The 18,096-nt window shown below is 39.8% G+C and overlaps 1 protein-coding gene across 1 annotated transcript in view; it reads left to right on the top strand.

The window, feature by feature from the left end:
- Window positions 1-18,096, top strand: part of LOC122800420 (F-BAR and double SH3 domains protein 2-like) — a 940,373-nt gene that overhangs the window by 675,010 nt on the left and 247,267 nt on the right. The window lies entirely within an intron of this gene.

Here is an 18,096-nt window from a genome sequence, read left to right as displayed (position 1 = left end):
TTCTCTAAATCCAGAGCTGGTTTTGCCACTGCAGTCTTGCAGGGCCTTATAGCTGGACCTAATTCTATTTAAATCCCTCCTCCCAACCTTAGCTTTGGGAATCTACCCAAATGTAATGACTGCAACAGTGAAACATGAAGAACATAGTACAGTTGTGTACACTTGCCATAAATGTAGATGTTCGAGTGTATTCACTGTTGCAGTCCTGGTTACCCTCTCTCCAGCCCCCTTCTTCTTTTGGCTATACCTCTACTCTCACTTACTATGCTGTAAAAGCTTTTTGGTGTATTTGCTTTTTTGTTGGAGGTATATCCTTGTATTTATAGATTTGATTGCTTCCCATTAGGGGGGCACCTGACATCTGGGGCAAGAAAAACTGATGTAATGGCATTGGCTGCTTGATTTATACCCTTGATGACCTGATGTCATGGAAGAAGGGACAGCAACCGACGCAGGACACAAGGCTTTGTTAATCAGGCCGACTGAGGGCTACTGCAAGCAGATAACCCAAATGTAATGACTGCAACAGTGAATACACTCGGACATCTACATTTATGGTAAGTGTACACAACTGTACTTTTCTGTCCATGACAATTATCATACCGCCCTTATGCTGGGTATATGACTATAGAAGTGTCATTTCTTAATATATTAAGTGCTTCCTCCTCATTCTTATTCATATTATAAAACTTTTTTTCCAGTCAGCTTGGCATCAAACAACCTATATAAATCTTGTTCACAAACTTTACAGAAAGCTTCTTATATTGGATGATTCATAGGTACCATGCTACCCAATTTTTTAAAATCACATTGTTTAGAATTTACATCACTATTTTCATACATTAGTTTCAGTATTATATTCCTTGCAAATATTCTCAAGTCAATAATGGAATCAGATATGTTCGCTGCTTGTGCAGGAATAAAAGACATACCCATACCCCAGTCTCAATGTCAGTCAGTGTCCTGTTGGAAATATTGTGCACTTCCCACATTTTCTTGATAGTTGGGTAACCCATTGTTCCCATCTGACCTTTCCTCTTGGTTCGCCCACAACTCCTCGATCAACTGATGGACCGGTCTCTCTTTTGTCGAACGGGAAAAGGTGGTCTAGCAAACCCTTGTTGTATTGGGTTTGTTTGTTCTTTCCTTCGCACAGCTATATCCTGGGGCTTACCCATTATATGTTCGTTATTGCCCTGGCACATTGTATTTGTACATCCATATCACCCAGAGACTCAGGTGAATTTATTATATCATTCCCAGATGACTGGATATTCATCCCCTCCTCAAAAGCAGCTGATGTTCTAGGCCTTGCAGCGCCATTTCCAAATGGCATCCTGCTTTTATGAGTTTGTGGTGCCTCTCGGACAGCCCTATGATCTTCATTGGGCCATGAAAAAATATGTCCTTGTTTGGAATCTGAAAGATCTCTTATCAAGTCTTTTCTTCTTTTGGCTAACTAACCTTCTCTCATACATTGATACATTACCAACGATCCCTCCAATGGCTTTATCAGCAATTACTGGTAGAAATGAAGTATATAATGCTTCCTGCTGTTCACTTATGGCAGCCATTAAGTTCTCTTCCTCTGGTTTAAAAAACTCAGTCATTAATCCCATGTATCCAAAACTGGTTTCCAAATTTAGATTTTGCCATTTAGTTAGAAGTTCTGGGTATTGGGGCGGTGCAGTGGTGCAGCGGTTAATGCTGTCGCCTCACAGCAAGAGGTTCTCCAGTTTGATTCTTGGCTGGGGTGCCTTCTGTGTGGAGTTTGCATGTTCTCCCTGCGTTCGTGTGGGTTTCCTCCGGGTACTCCGGTTTCCTCCCACATTCTAAAGACATGCTTCTGGAGCATTTCTCCCCGGTCCTCCACTGAAAACAGGATCTGTGGAACCTAGTCGGACTTTCCCGGTCAACAGATGTTAAATAAAAAATAAATAAATAAAATTGCATGCCATAAGTACGCATTTTCAATACCCTTAATCCCGTCTGTACCACTCTAAAATGGAGACATGCTTCAAAATGGTACCTTTGATGTTGTAGTCTCTTCAATTTAAAGAGGTTATCCTCTAAACAATTCAATTGTGTGCAAAAAGTTTGTCTATCTTACTCAAATTCAGGTACAATACCTTCAGAGGCTATTTCCCCATTATATTCAAGCAGCGGATTATCTCCACCCTGGAGCAGGCCCGCTAGACCATTTACCCTTCTGATTCCATCTTGACCGGAAATGTTGTTACACAAATCATTCATTTGCATTCCACGCCCTTCCACCATGCTGTCATGGGTAACCAAAGTAGAAACAAACGTAGTATGCACAATCACCCAACGAGTAAACCGGCTGTCAATATATAAAACTCCAAGTAAAACAAAACACTGTATTGCAGCAGGAAGCACAGCACATAAAATGTCCACCATCACTCGTAGATGTTCGAAATATCTTTAATAAAATACTTGCAAGTCGGTAAGCACTTTCACCAAGTACACATTGGCTTCATCAGACCGTAATAATATTAAAACACACAACCACATGCTTTATAAAGTCATATGATCAATTAAAACAGTTCAAATTCACCAATAGCATGTTCTACATCATCCTTCATTTGCATACATTAATTGCTTTCAATTATTGTTTGATAACCTCAATTATTAAAGGAAAACAACTCCTTTTCAATACATGTATTGCATCAAAACATTATGCTATACTTACTAAACCTCCAAAAAGGCTAATACTGTAATTCCAGGTACACTCCAAAAGTTGGTTCAACGACCACAACCACGTCAAACAAAACCAAGTTTATTGCACAAACAGAGCTTACTAAACCAAACCGACTGGCCATCCTACCTTGGTAATCTCCTTTTATCAAGTACAGGTTTTATTGAAAGGTTTTTACTTGGAGTTTTATATATTGCCAGCTGGTTTATTTGTTGGGTGATTGTGCATACTATGTTAATTGCAAAATTTCCCCACTTTGGTTAGACTTTAAATATCTTTGTAAAGCTCTATGGAATGACAACTGTACAATTTCTGACTCCCTTATCCTTTTCAGTGTTCCTATTCCTGAAGTCATTCCTAAAAAACAAACATTTTTACTATGGTCTTTCCTCGCAAGGAAAATTTGTTACTAAAAATTGGGAATCCCAATCTACTCCTGTGTTTAAAGTTGAGTTTATTCATCTTGTGAAATACATTTGTAAAAAAGAGATTGCTACTATAAAAGCAAGGACTAACAACACAACTCATGTAATTGCTTGCACAAAATTGTCTAATCTGTTAGAGAAATATTAAGTGTTCTCCTATGCATACTGGTTTTTAAGTTGGTATGGAATATTGTATGTAGTTTGTTTTTTCTTGTTACTATACTGGTAAGTTATGTTATAAAACAAAAATGTTTTGGGAAAAAAAATAAGGTGATGCATTTGTAATCTCAAAGCACTGCAGTTATTTTCACATTTGAGAAGCCAGATTTAGGTTCATAAGTGGTTACAAGGGTATGAGCCCAAGAGCCATTATAAACTGAGCCAAGCTTCCCTCAAATTTGCCAAAATATTGCTGATGTGTCAATATACCAAGGAATTTTATGGGTACAATATAGGTCTGTACACTTCATGTCTATAGGCTGTGCACGTCTGTGAAGGACATAGGAGCCAAACCTGGGGTAAAGTTGGGATTTTCCATCCATTGGCCCAAGTTATGTGGGAATAGAGTTAAGGATGAGCTTTGCTTCACATGGATGGGAAGCCTGCTCAAGAGAAGAGGTAATTTTTGAGGCATATACCTGTCCCTCCAATATGTCCTGTTTATGTCACAGATAAGGTTTAGTTCCTTAGAGTGGGTAATTTTGATGGTGTTTGTTTTGTGGATATGCATGTTTAATTTTTCCAGGTCTCTTGGGTTTCTAATACCATGAAGGGAATGGACCCCATTCCTAAGTCAAAGTATGATTAAAGTGCATGAAATTAGTATCGTTTCAGTCTTTGATGTTAGCCAGTAGTGCACTTTGCAGCACCTGCTATGTGCCCAGTAATGGCTCTTGCTGCAATTTGTACCATGTTACATCTATCGGTAAAATACCTATGTACTATAGTAGTTGTCACATGTGCAAAAGAGGGTGGAATCATCTGTGTATTGTATTAGGGTGGCTTGTTGTGTGGCGGCATAGAGGATGTTGGTGAAAATGGTAGAGTATGGGACAAAAGATAGAGTCTCGTGGTGCACTGGGGGTGACTGGGAGGTAAGGAGAGAATGTGGAGTGCCATTTTCAACGACTGATACCTAGGTAGCTTTTAATGAACCACAGAAGGGTGGGCTGAGAAAGACCTAGTGAGGACATTTGAAGTAAAAATTTGCTGTGACAAACTGTGTTGAAGGCTTTAGATAAGTCTAGAAATTATTAAGAGACTAGTTTGCCATTATATCTAGCTTTATTGACTGTGTCTAGATATGTTAGAAGGGCAGTGCTAGTACTGTGGGAAGGACAGAAGTCATGTTGTTTAGGAGATAGTCCTTCCTGCAGGAGACAGTCTAGCAATTGTTTTGGAATCCATTTTTCCAGTATTTTGTAGAGGTGAAATAAGATTGCTATTTGTCTGAAGTTATTAATGTCTGGTTAATTTCCTCCTTTGTGCTGAGGAGTCATGTGACTTTTTCCAGAGAGAGGGAATGTGGGATTCCTGGATTGGACTATTTATAAGGATTGATACAAGAAGTCCTTAGAGTGCACATATGATTTCACAGAGACTTTCAGTCATAGAGCAGGCATGAATTTAACTGATTAAAGTTACTATACATCATGGTTCTTCATGATAAATATACTTGCACTAAACATTGACAAAATTGTCAGTGAACTTGTAGGTGTAGGGCCTTGTGGCAGAGCTCCTGCAATACTGAGGTCAGATGCAGTGACTGCAGGCTATTAAACACTGACAAAATTGTCAGTAAACTTGTAGGTATAGCGCTTTGTGGCGTAACTCCTGCAATATCGAGGTTAGATGTAGTTTGACCACAGGCTATTAAACACGGGCAAAATTCTCAGTAAGCTTTTATACGTTATCAGTCATTTTGTTTGTGTTGCTTGGTGAAAAGAAATTAGATTATGTGTCTAGTTGTGCTATGCAGTAGCTAAGAGTTAATGAGAATTTAATATATTGTTACATATAATATGAGCTTTGAAAATAAATGTGAAGTGCAACAGCTGTCGAGATGGATGTAATCAAATACTTGTTTAAGTGGTTTACCAATTCCATTCTCTCTATGCTGTTCCCATTTACTTTTAGCTGTCACACAAGAATGCAGTCTCCTTTTTTAGAAACGTGCTTCTGTCCCTTGTATACACCCTTTTTCAATTATCCATGGTCTAACTTCAGATATATACTTTTACTTTACACATGTTTAGAAATGTCTTCTTTCTGACAACATTACATATCAACAGTGCATAGATCTTATATCTTTGGATGTTTTTCCTTACAAAATAATCAAAGATTTCTACTGTGATGTATGCAGTTTTACTTAAGCTGAATGCAATGTTAGTTTTATTGACCTTGCATTCCATTATGATGACCTTTAACTAACTGAGCTTAATGCCAAATTTGAGCAAAGTAACAAATGGACAGTGTATTATTCAGTTACTTCTCATAACTAGTTTACATCTGCCTTTATATTGGTTGTTGTGCAGGAATTCTTATACAGGCACTAGAAATGTACAATCTGTCTTGGCTGAGGCCCTTTTAGTCAAGCAATAAAAAATGCATGTATATATTGCAGTGTTTTATTTCTTTATTAATTTTTGATATGTTTCAACTTTATGTCTAAGGGTTTCCCCACATCTATTCAGGGAAGATTTTGTAAGCTGATATCCCATTTCCTGAGATCCCAGTACTATAATAGCCCTCTCTGAACAAGCATGCGGATCCATGTTTGTTCATATTCAGTGGGTGTTTTTATCTCTAATCAAACTTTACTGGTTCAGTGCACTTCATAAATCGTACTAGATCTTGGACCTGATACATTAGGTCCACTGTCAAGGGATGCATTGCCCCCCCCCCCCCCAGCCACTGATAGAACCAGTCAGCAAAGAGAACTATGTCTCTTTCTCTGTTTGTGCTTTTTGAGCAATCTCTTTGATTAGCAAGAGGTGGCTCCTGATGCATATCTTTCAACCGTACCGAATCTCTCCGTTTTTACTGGTTTTGAGGTCCAAATAATGGGGTGCCACGATTCCCGAGTGGCACCCCTTAATTTCCCGTCTTTTTTTTTTTGGACTGATGTCATCACACGGAGGCATGCACAGTGAAGTCAGCTCTGTGAGCAGCCTGCCAGCCTATCAGAATTTGGCTGAGGGCTGCTGTAGGCTGAATTTACTTTGTTTATATTTAGCACGTGCTGGACAACCTGGACTAAACGCTCAAGTCTCTCACACTGCAGTCCTGTAAGTGTAACTGGGAGAGATAGGGTCTGAAAAGAGAGGGGTGTCCTGGGACAGAGGAGTCAGAAGCCTGAGCAGCTGATATAGCGAAGCACACACAGGGGCAGACCAGAAAGTGAAGTTTTTTTTTTTTGTTTTAATTTAAAATAAGTGTTGCATACTTGCAACTCGCATAATTTATTTACTTAAAAGGCGGGAGCCACAGGACAGGAGTCAGGACTTGGCACGCATGGCCAGGTAAAAAAAAAAAAAAAAAAAAGAAGAAAACAAGCCCAGGCAAGTCCATTTATTGTTTGTGTGTGTGTGTAGTGTACGTATTTTATGTAAGCAGAAAGTAGGTGACTGCTCGTGTTCGCACTCAGTGTATCGTTCTAATTCAGATGTGCTACCTGCTAAGCCGGTTCATTATTGGCATATGGGCTCCCTCAGCCTCCCAGGTAAGTAAAAAAAAAAAAAAAAAGAGGCCACTCTGTTTCAAATGTGCTATCTAATACACTAGTTTACTCTCGGCGTATGTGTGGTTAATTATTGGCATGGCAGCAGCTCGCAGACACTATGTATTTGTTTTATTGTGTGTAGTGTCTTTATTTTATTTAAGCAGATGATGACCACTCAGTGTATTCAAATGTGCTAAGCTACGTCTGCTACACACTACTAGTTTTAAGCTGTATGATACACTAGTTTATGCTCAGTGTGTGTGGTTATTTTATTTAAGCAGTTAAGCAGATGGCCAGATGGTTCGTTATTGGCAGCAGCTGTTATTTAAGCAGATGGCCGGTTCGTTGTTGGGAGCAGCTGCATTTTATTTAAGTGAGCAGGTTGTTCAATTTAAGCAGATGTATTTTATTTAAGCAAGCAGGGTGTTGTATTTAAGCAACTGTATTTTATTTAAGCAAGCAGAGGGTGTTCAGATGCATTTTATCAGATGGCTGGTAAGCTGGTTCACTATTGGCAGCAGTTATTCTATTACTTAAGCAGACAAGATGCTATTTTATTTAAGCAGCTGAAGGTTCATTATTGGCAGTAGCTATTATTTAAGTGTGCGTGTGTGTGTGCGCACGCGCACGCGCGTGTGGTCTGTTCCTCTTAAAATTTGTGGTTTTCTGGCAAATCATAAGAACGGAATTCACTAAATAATGATAGCCATTTAAGTTTCAGTCTTCCTATCTTTCAGGAAAGGCATGGTAACACAACATTTAATTCTAACAACTTTTCTAAGATTACACTACAAGCAGTGTTTAAAATGTGTCCCTGGTTTTGGACATCCCCCCCCCCAAATAAATTTTGGCTTTTTCCAGATGTCTTGTGCTGTATGGTTCTTCTGGGAGAGAGAAGTTTAGTGCTGCTTGTGCTACTAATGACACAAACAGACTTGGCATAACCGGTAAAATACTTCCTCTTGATGCAGAAGGCTGTGGGTTCTACTCCCACAGTATATAGATGGATTGCTGATACTGTATTGTGCTGTACTTTTAAAGGGGGTGATTGCTGCAGTCCTGAGAATCTCCTCTTGGGCAGAAATACCTAGTAACTATGAGCCTGTTATCAGTTTACCATCCATTCCCTATTGCAATATTCCTAGCTTATCATTTTTGCTATGTAACATAGGCAATTTATTCCTCAAGGGCAACATGCACTTTATTTGTAGATGAAACAATGAAATATAAAGTTGTTTGCTAGCAGCAACCTCTTCATTAGTTACAGATCTCTTTAATGACTTTAATTTCTGCAGAGATTGTGCATATTTACTGATACTGGTGGATTGTAGAAGATTGAGTGGGCATTTTGATGGAAATGTTCTGAAATGGGCAGTTTTGTCATTATTGGTTTATGCATTTTGTTTCATTGCTTACTAGAAAAATGTTCAAAAGAACAAATTTAAAACGCGCTCTAACAAAGTGTGATGTGTTATACAAGAAATACAATTTAATACAGTCAGGAAGGTGTGTCAAAGAACATGTGTGTTTCGTGTGCAAGGGGACTATGATTTAAAAACAGTCCAAAGGTCATCTTTATCCACCACTGGCCAGATACATTTTCCTTGAAAGTGGGTTTCAATGGTGTTTCAGTAAATGTGAGTTTCAAGTGCAGGGAAATGTTAATGTTGAGTCTATTTTCATTGTGAGACTGCATTGCTTTGTTTAGCAGATGTCTATTAGTGTTTGTGCTGTAAAATGTACAATAAAAGTTTTAAATTAAATCCAAATAATCACTGTAGAAGTAAAGCGGTATGCACATTGTGTGTATGGTAAATGGGATGAAATAGCCAATGGCTGCAGGGGAGAGGGCTCTGGAGGCCATGAAGAATGACTTTTAGAGGTCCTAGCAAACTATAATATTCTTTTGCTAAGATTAGAATGTTGCCAACCATTAAATGCCCTTTTACCACAAAACCCACATACTGCAAGGCACCAAAAACAAAATCCTAAAGTTCATAATCTTCTCCCTTCCCAGTGAACATAATTGCTACACATTAAAAAAAAATGGTTACCATTTACTGCAGGGTCTGGGACCATATTTTGGTTGTTTGCGTTTGAAAACCGGTATCCCACAATTCCATCGGAGTGTATACAAATATTATGCTAACTAGCGTGCAGATTTGTACCTATTTTCTTGGGCCTTTGTCCAGATTTTTGATGTTTCCAGGTTGAGAGGTATGTCCTGGTGTCATGTTCATTATCAGAGGTAAAAGCATAACATTCTTTTCTCACAAATACCACATTTACTAGTAAATGTGTGTGTGTGTGTATATATATATTTGTATATGTCTGTGTACGTTTATATGTGTGTGTGTGTATGTATATATATATATGTATATATATATATATATATACACACATATATATATATATATATATATATATATATATACATGTATATATAAAACACCTTTATTGAATTACCACTTAAGACATGGGCAAAGATGCATCTATATACTAGCAAATACATACATATATATATATATATATATATATATATATATATATGTGTGTGTATGTTGAAACACAGGTGCCCAGTAGGAAGGTAGCTGGAATAGACGCTGAACCACAACAAAGTAAAATCTTTTTTAATACAAAATGGTGAGCGCTTTCTCAATGGTAACCATTGCTTCATCAGACAGTTCATTCAAACAGCAGCAGCACTTAAATACTTTAATTCATTACTAGAACAACCAATCCTACCACTCAAAGTTAATTCAGCGCTCGGCAATCAATTAATTACTATGGTTACGTTTTGCCCTTAGTTAATTGCTGAAGTCAGAAAAACTGTGTGTACAAACCACATGCACAAAATGTAAAGACAAGAACATGTGAATAAATGTAAATAAAATACATAAAATATCAGTGAATAAATACATATACTCATGTTCCCCATTTAGTAACTACTTATGTGCGTGGGTATAAGCATAAAAATATATATAAAAATATATATAAAAGTATAAGCAGTACACACTCAACAACTTAATACATATATTCTGCCTAATAAATGCACATGTTGTCCACCTAGTAAATACATATGCTTTAATACATACATCTCAACAAATGCTTGTCTTTAGTGATATCTGTGCTAGAAGCAGCTCAAGAAATACTGTCATATTGACCCAAAGCCCTGTATGTGTTTATGTAATCTTCTCTTGTTAAAATAATATTATTATTTTTTATTTTATTTTAACCTTCTAGATTTTAACACTGGCTTCAATGGAACACTATCATTCAAACCCAAACCTCTGTGTGCTCCTAAACACAAAATCCATTTTGCTTCCATATTTCAGTAGTATTGACTATGTCCCCCATCCTATTGCTGACATTCTGAATGTGTAAAACCTGAAACAAAAATATATGGTCATCACCCTTACCCAATGTATGCTTAGCCAAAGCATTATACAGTTGCCTTTTTCTAGTGCAGTAAAGGTGATCCCTTATCCGTTCCCTAAGGTGATGGTTAGTTTTGCTAACATAGAAATGGAAACATTGTGCAGTGAGCTACATACACTACATTCTTAGTATTGCAATCAGCAGAATTCCTTAGCTTCCATAGACGCTCTGTTTCAGGGTGCTTAAAAAACCTTGATTCATCTATATAAATGCACTGTATACATTTTCCACATCTATGGGTATCATTCACTGTGTTATCCATCAGAGTAGGTATCCTTGGATAGCAAAGCTGCTGTTTCAGATTTTTCTTATTTCTAAATGCAAAATGTGGTTGTCCACCCACTATGTTGATCGTATCCTTATCTACTAACAACATGTGCCAATTTTGTCGTATGATGGTTTCAAACCTTTGCACGTCTCTTGTATATGGTAAAACCATCGGAATGTATGGTAATACACTATTCCTGATACCTACCTTGTCACGACTTGCTCTATCAGAGTAGTAGTAGGGCCTAGCTTTACCATTCCTTTCTTTGTGTACATTATGGTACACCTTATCAATGTCATGTTCACTATATCCCCTATTAATGAAACCTGTTCTTAGCTTAGTTAACTCATTTCTATACACTTCCTCTTGACAACATAGGCGAGATGTTCTCATTGCCTGACTTCTGATTGTTAGGAAAAATCTTAGTGTAATGCATACTGTTTCTGTGTAGAAAAGGTGGTCTGTAGCATTGTTTCCTATGTAATTTCGTAGACCATTGGTCATTTTCTCTGTATATGGTAATGTCCAAGAAGTCTAAACTCATCTCAGAACAGTTCATCGTAAACTTCAAAAAGTCACTAGTAGTATTTAGGTATGCATACAGGGATTTAAGTTGTTCACCATCACCTTTCCAAAAAAATAAAAGATCATCTACGAAACGCCTATAAAAGGCTATTTGGGGATTACCTAACAGATGTTCATATTCCCAGTTAACCATAACCAGGTTTGCATATGTGCTGGCACAACTTGTGCCCATGGCAACCCCTGACAACTGCTTATAGCATATGCCATTGACCATAAATATGTTGTGCTCAAATAGCAATTCTAGTAACATTCAGAGAAAGTCTATCTTAGTATTAGAGAACTTTCCCTGCCTTGTCAACACTGATTTCACCATGCTTATCCCCTGGTCATTGGGTATACTTGTAAATAAAGACACTACATCTAGTGTGGCCAGCATCCCCATATCTGCTGTTCCCATTTGCTTCACTGCCCCATAAAGGTCCACAAAAACTGTTCTGTGTCTTTCAAAACGTATGCATATTCATTGAGTGCTGTCTTCAATTCCTTATCCGGGTATATAGAGATAGGTTCTGTTAGCCATCCTACCCCTGCTACTATAAGTCTAAATTTCGGGTTATATGGGTCTTTGTGTATCTTGGGGAGGCCATGGATTTGAGGTGTGAGTGGGTTTTCAACAGTAAAATAATTAAAAAGATCTTTACTTAATAGTTCCATACACATGCATTCATGTAAGGTACTGGCAATCTGTTCACTCATTTCAGACACAATTGTTGTTGGTACTTCAACATATACATTTGGATCCAATAACATTTCTTGCATAGCTGTATTATAAAAGTCAGAATTCAATATCACCACTGGTCCCCCCTTGTCAGCAGGTCTTATAACTATACTATCATTAGTCTGCAAGTCACACAATGCTTTGTGCTCACTCTGTCAAATTATTATTATATCCAAGGATACCTACTCTGATGGATAGCACAGTGAATGGTACCCATAGATGTGGAAAATGTACACAGTGCATTTATATAGATGAATCAAGGTTTTTTTTAAGCACCATGAAACAGGGCGTATATGGGAGCTAAGGAATTCTGCTGATTGCAATACTAAGAATGTAGTGTATGTATTATTTTTCCAGATTTAAGTATTTTTTTCTCTGTTTTTTTGCTCCGACTGCCTTTTCCCACCTAAAAAGCGGATTTCTAACTGATTTGTGCTTTAAAAAGTTTAAATTGCATTTGCCTTCTGCTTTTTACAGTTTTCACACTTGTTTTATATCAATTTAAGTCGTTTTTGTATTGTATAACTGTTGTAGGCTACACACTAAAGTGCGCTAGTCTGTTTATAGCATTTACAGTGTTTTCTGTGTGTTTTTCTGCTGTTTCCTGAAAAAAACAAAAAAACAAAAAAAACCCTCTTTTCCCGCCTTTGCTGAACTAGATTAGTCCAGATTTCAGGTTTTGCTGAATTCCGGACTGTGGTATAGTTTCCTGTGTTGCCCATATCCTTACTTGGATAGGAGGAAGCTTCTCTGTTCACCAGTGAGAGTGGGGAGCTTTGAGCAGCCTATCTGTCCCTGGAGGAGTGGTCTCAGCCCTGAAACTAGTACCTTATTGGCCGTTTTGGGTCATTTCCTATCTCTTTCAGTTTCCCTGCTTTAAAACCCGCATTTGCACGGTTTTCCCTAGTATACAACTCTGCACAGCTCTTCGTGGTGACCTGCAGAGTGATACAGGCAACAGAGAGACCCAGGAGAGACTTTTCCAGATTTAACAGTTTTTTTCTCTGTTTTTTTGCTCGACTGCCTTTTCCTGCCTAAGAAGTGAATTTCTAACTGATCTGTGCTTTAAAAAGTTTAAATTGTATTTGCCTTCTGCTTTTTACATTTTTTGCTCTTGTTTTATATCAATTTAAGTTGTTTTTGTATTGTATAACTGTTGTAGGCTACACACTAAAGTGCGCTAGCCTGTTTATAGCATTTACAGTGTTTTCTGTGTGTTTTTCTGCTGTTTCCTGAAAAAACAAAAAAAAAATAAAGCAAAAAAATTCCCTTTTTCCCGCCTTTGCTGAAATAGATTAGTCCAGATTTCAGGTTTTGCTGAATTCCAGACTGTGGTATAGTTTCCTGTGTTGCCCATATCCTTACTTGGATAGGAGGAAGCTTCTCTGTTCACCAGTGAGAGTGGGGAGCTTTGAGCAGCCTATCTGTCCCTGGAGGAGTGGTCTCAGCCCTGAAACTAGTAGCTTATTGGCCGTTTTGGGTCAATTCCTATCTCTCTGTTTCCCTGCTTTAAAACCCGCATTTGCGCAGTTTTGCACGATTTTGCGCATAGAGCAGCATCGGACAGCGCCGCTTAAATGGGTTTAAACTATTCCCGGCTCCACAAAGTCTGCTCTTCACTTTTTCCCTTAGAACTATTCTAAATCTCAAAGTAAGCACTCTATTTTCATTCTAAAGACCTGCAGTTGCTCGTATAAGTAATCTTATAAGTAAGCACTAATAAACTAAAGCACTACACCCTCTTATACTCCTTTTAAGTACTTGGCTCCTTATTGGTCCTTTTTAATCAGTCAAAAAGTAGTTCCTTATACTATTCTGGCATGTCCAAAAGTCACTTTTGGGTTTACTCTCCAGTCCAGCTGGTGAATCTGGGAATCTTGAGGCAATGTTACAACTGCCTTATGTACACAGACCACCCTCTCCTCATCCCAACAAGCTCAAATATATGTGAGAGATGCAACTATATAGTCAAACTGGAGGCTGAGCTCTCTCAACCCAGTACTGGCGCAGTCAGTCAGGAGGAGAAGGTAACCACACACACCACAAATCCATTCTCACATAGACCTATCGCAACAGCAAACCAAACACATAAACACACAAAAACATACTCGGAGGCTCTAAATAAAAATATGCCCAAGCAGCAGAGACCTCCAAAGCAGACATCCAAGCAACCGCTACCCCACAACAATACCCACGTATCACATACTTCACAAAGTCAGTGTGCCACACAGTCACAGCCCTTAAGGCTAAACAACACACCTAATACACTTGTAATAGGTGACTCTGTTGTCAGACACACTGACGTCCCACTCACCAGGCTGAACAAGGAGAAGGTCACTGTAAGCTGCCTGTCAGGTGCCAGGATCCGCCACATAACACAAGCACTCAGGTCACTCCAAAGCAAGTACAAATATGACTCCGTCATTGTCCATGCTGGTGTGAATGACCTGAGGCGTACCTCTCTGGACTGCATGAAAAGAGACATAGAGGAGCTCTCTGATCATGTAGCACAGGCCGGTATGACCCTGACCTTGAGTAGCATCTTACCCTCACCAAGAATGATGCCACAGTGTAAAGACAAAATGATCAATTTTAACAATTGGCTAAAGTATTGGTGTCAGTCAAAGGGGATCCAGTGTCTGTCAGCCTGGGATGACATGCTCGACAAGCCACGTTGCTTTGCTAGGGACGGCTTGCACCTGTCACCCCTGGGCTTTCAAATATTGGCTAAGGCTCTTGCCACCCCCATAGTGCCTTTTTTAGGCAAGGCTCAAAAGACAAACCCACCTCCATAGACAACACAAGGAAAAAAACTAAGGGTAATGCTGCTCAACGCCAGAAGTCTAAACCTCAAGATGCATGCACTCGAGGCTCTCCTCAGTATGGAGAATATTGACATCTGTGCAGTAACAGAAACCTGGTTCAAGGCTCCCGAGAGCACCCCAGCACTACCAGGTTATACCTTATACCATGCTTTTCGGCCCCAAAACTCAGACCAAACCACAAAAGGAGGGGGAGTATCCATATTCATCAAAGATACCCACACCTCCAGGTTAGTGGTACTGCACAAAGCATCGGAGACCATCCATGTGCAACTAACAGTGGGCAAAACTGCCTTTCAATTTGTAGCCTGCTACAGACCACCCTCCCAAACTCAGGAACCCCACTCAGCTTTCCTGAGAACACTGGAGAATATGAAGGTCTCTCCAAACACCATCATATTGGGTGACTTCAACTACCCAAACATAAACTGGGAGCACTACTCAAGCCCCAACACCCTCGCCCAACGGTTCCTAGAATTTATAAACTCAAATGCTATGGAACAACTGGTCACCACTTCCACAAGAAGGGAAAACGTATTGGACCTGATCATCACCAACATGGGGACTCTATGTTCCATACCAGAGGTACACCCCTCATTGGTAAGATCTGACCATAAATTAATCTCACTGGATATCCATATCCCGTCCCCACCCCCAGCCAAGGAAACCACGGTGAAGAACTTCTCAAAAGCAAACTTCACACTTCTCAAAATCGAGGTGGAATCCTTCAAAGCCCCCGGGCCAGTAGAAAATACGGCCCAAACTGCAGAATCCTTTACAAACGCATTCTATGGACACCTACAGGAATGCATGGATCGTGCTATCCCAAATAAAACCAAGACTCACGCCTCCAAAGGCAGGAGACCTGTCTGGTGGACCGCAGCCATAAATAAGCTATACAACAGAAGGAGGAAGCTACTACACGATAGAGCAAAATCCCAAAAAGGGAAGGCATCTCTGATCAGTACTAGCAAGAAACTACGATCCCTCATAAAATTATCTAAGGCCAGCTTCGAAAGAAAAATTGCACAAGACGCTAAAGATAATCACAAGGCCTTCTTTAGTTATGTCAGGAACCTGGGTGGCAACTCCCAGATATGCTCTGAGTTAGTGCAAAATGACAAAAAATGCACTGAACCCACAGACATTGCCAGCATCCTGGCAGACAGGTTCAGTGCAAACTTCTCCCCCCTTCCCCCCAAAAGAGCAAATGTCTATCCCAACAGAGTGTAGACTCCCTGACATCACAGATGCACAGGTGAGAGCTGCCCTCTCCAAAGCAAAAAACACAGCATCAACGGGGACCGGACTGTGTCCCGGGCTGCGTCTTACATGAGCTCCAAGAAGAACTGAACCCTCACATAAAGTCACTGTTCAGTCTCAGCCTTACTACAGGATATGTACTCAAGGAATGGCATACAGCAGCAGTGGTCCCACTCCACAAAGGTGGTGCCACAACGGACACTGGAAACTATCGCCCTATAAGCCTGACTAGCCTGGTCTGCAAAGCTATGGAGCGTATCATCATGGAACTCATAAACAAAGACATTGGGAACCTCCAAACACCGGATCCTGCCCAATTCGGCTTTGTTAAGGGCAGATCTTGCCTCTTGAACCTGGTCGACTTCTTTGAAACAGTCACCAAGGCCATAGATGAAGGGAAGGTAGTCCACACAGCCTACCTGGACCTCGCAAAAGCCTTCTACACAATACCCCACTCGGGCATCATAAATAAGCTCACCAGCTTAAATATCAACCCCTATGTCACAAGATGGGTTGCAAACTGGCTCAGGGATAGAACCCACATGGTCAAAATTGCAGGTACCATGTCAGACTCTAAACCAGTTACAAGTGGCGTCCCACAAGGCTCAGTCCTGGGACCTCTCTTGTTTGGTATATATTTCTCTGAGGTACAGGCTAACACAGGACGACTATGGCTGACCAAGTTCACAGATGACTGCAAACTGGGTGCCATAATCGACTCACCGACTGATACAAGCATCCTCCAAAAGGGTCTCACAGAGACGGATAACTGCTGCCAGAGCCATGTCCTAAAGCTAAATGCCAAAAAGTGCATAGTCATCCCCTTTGGGAAAAATAAAGTGCCCACAAATTACCACATAGGTGGTAATCCATTAATCTGGAAGAAGTAATTAGGGATTTGGGGACCCAAGTAGATAGCAATCTCTCCTTTGACAATCACGTTGCCAAAGTGGTTAGAAAGACCTTCTATACAGCCCACCTTATCACAAAAGGGTTCACATCTAGATCGAGAGGTCATTGTGTCCCTCTACTCATCTCTCATCAGGCCCATAATTGAATACAATGCCCCATTTGGGATGTACCTTACCCGACACCTGCAGCAACTGGAAAGACCCCAAAAGTACCTCACCAAGAGGATCAAGGGACTCAAACAGATGCCCTACGCAGTTAGGCTAAAGAAACTCCAGCTCTACTCAGTTGCTTGCCGCCTACTCAGAGGCGATGTGTGCCTGACGTATAAAGCCATGTCCAAACCAGAATTAATGGACATGCTCCACCTCAGGAAATCCAAATCCCTTAGAGCTACATGCTCCAGGGACTTAAACCTCAGCACAGAAATAAATAGGACATGCTGGAGGGACAGATTCATATCCCAGAGGCTCCCCTCACTCTGGAACAAATTCCCAATCCATGTTAGGCAGAGCCCCTCAATGACCCTCTTCAAGAGAAATATTGACGAGTGGATGGGAGATCGTAGGTTTACCCCTGGGATCTCTTCTGTGTCCCTACTAGACAGAGGCAGAGTAAACTAACCTTAAAAGGGCTATCTTCTGTGACCTACTATACAGAGGCACAGTCAACTAATCTAAAAGGGTGGCAAAAGCCAAACACACTCTGGCTAGGCTTATAAATGCCCTAGGGCAGATAGCCTGGTATCAACATATGAACCTATGTAGCTCACTGCACAACATGTTACCATTTCTATGTTGGCAAAACTAACCGTCACCTTAGGGAACGGATAAGGGATCACCTTTACTGCACTAGAAAAGGGTAACTGTATAGTGCTTTGGCTAAGCATACATTGGGTAAGGGGGATGACCATATATTTTTGTTTCAGGTTTTACACATTCAGAATGTCAGCAATAGGATGGGGGACATAGTTAATACTACTGAAAATATGGAAGTAAAATGGATTTTGCATTTAGGAGCACACAGAGGTTTGGGTTTGAATGATAGTGTTCCATTGAAGCCAGTGTTAAAATCTAGAAGATTAAAATAAAATAAAAAATAATATTATTTTAACAAGAGAAGACTACATAAATGCATGCAGGGCTTTGGGTCAATATGACAGTATTTCTTGAGCTGCTTCTAGCATAGATATATCACTAAAGACAAGCATTTGTTGAGATGTATGTATTAA

This window comes from Protopterus annectens, chromosome 4.part0 (assembly GCF_019279795.1).
Source record: "Protopterus annectens isolate FY-2018-M chromosome 4.part0, PAN1.0, whole genome shotgun sequence".
In the NCBI taxonomy this organism is placed as follows: domain Eukaryota; kingdom Metazoa; phylum Chordata; order Ceratodontiformes; family Protopteridae; genus Protopterus; species Protopterus annectens.
This window is presented reverse-complemented; position numbering and strand designations above follow the sequence as displayed.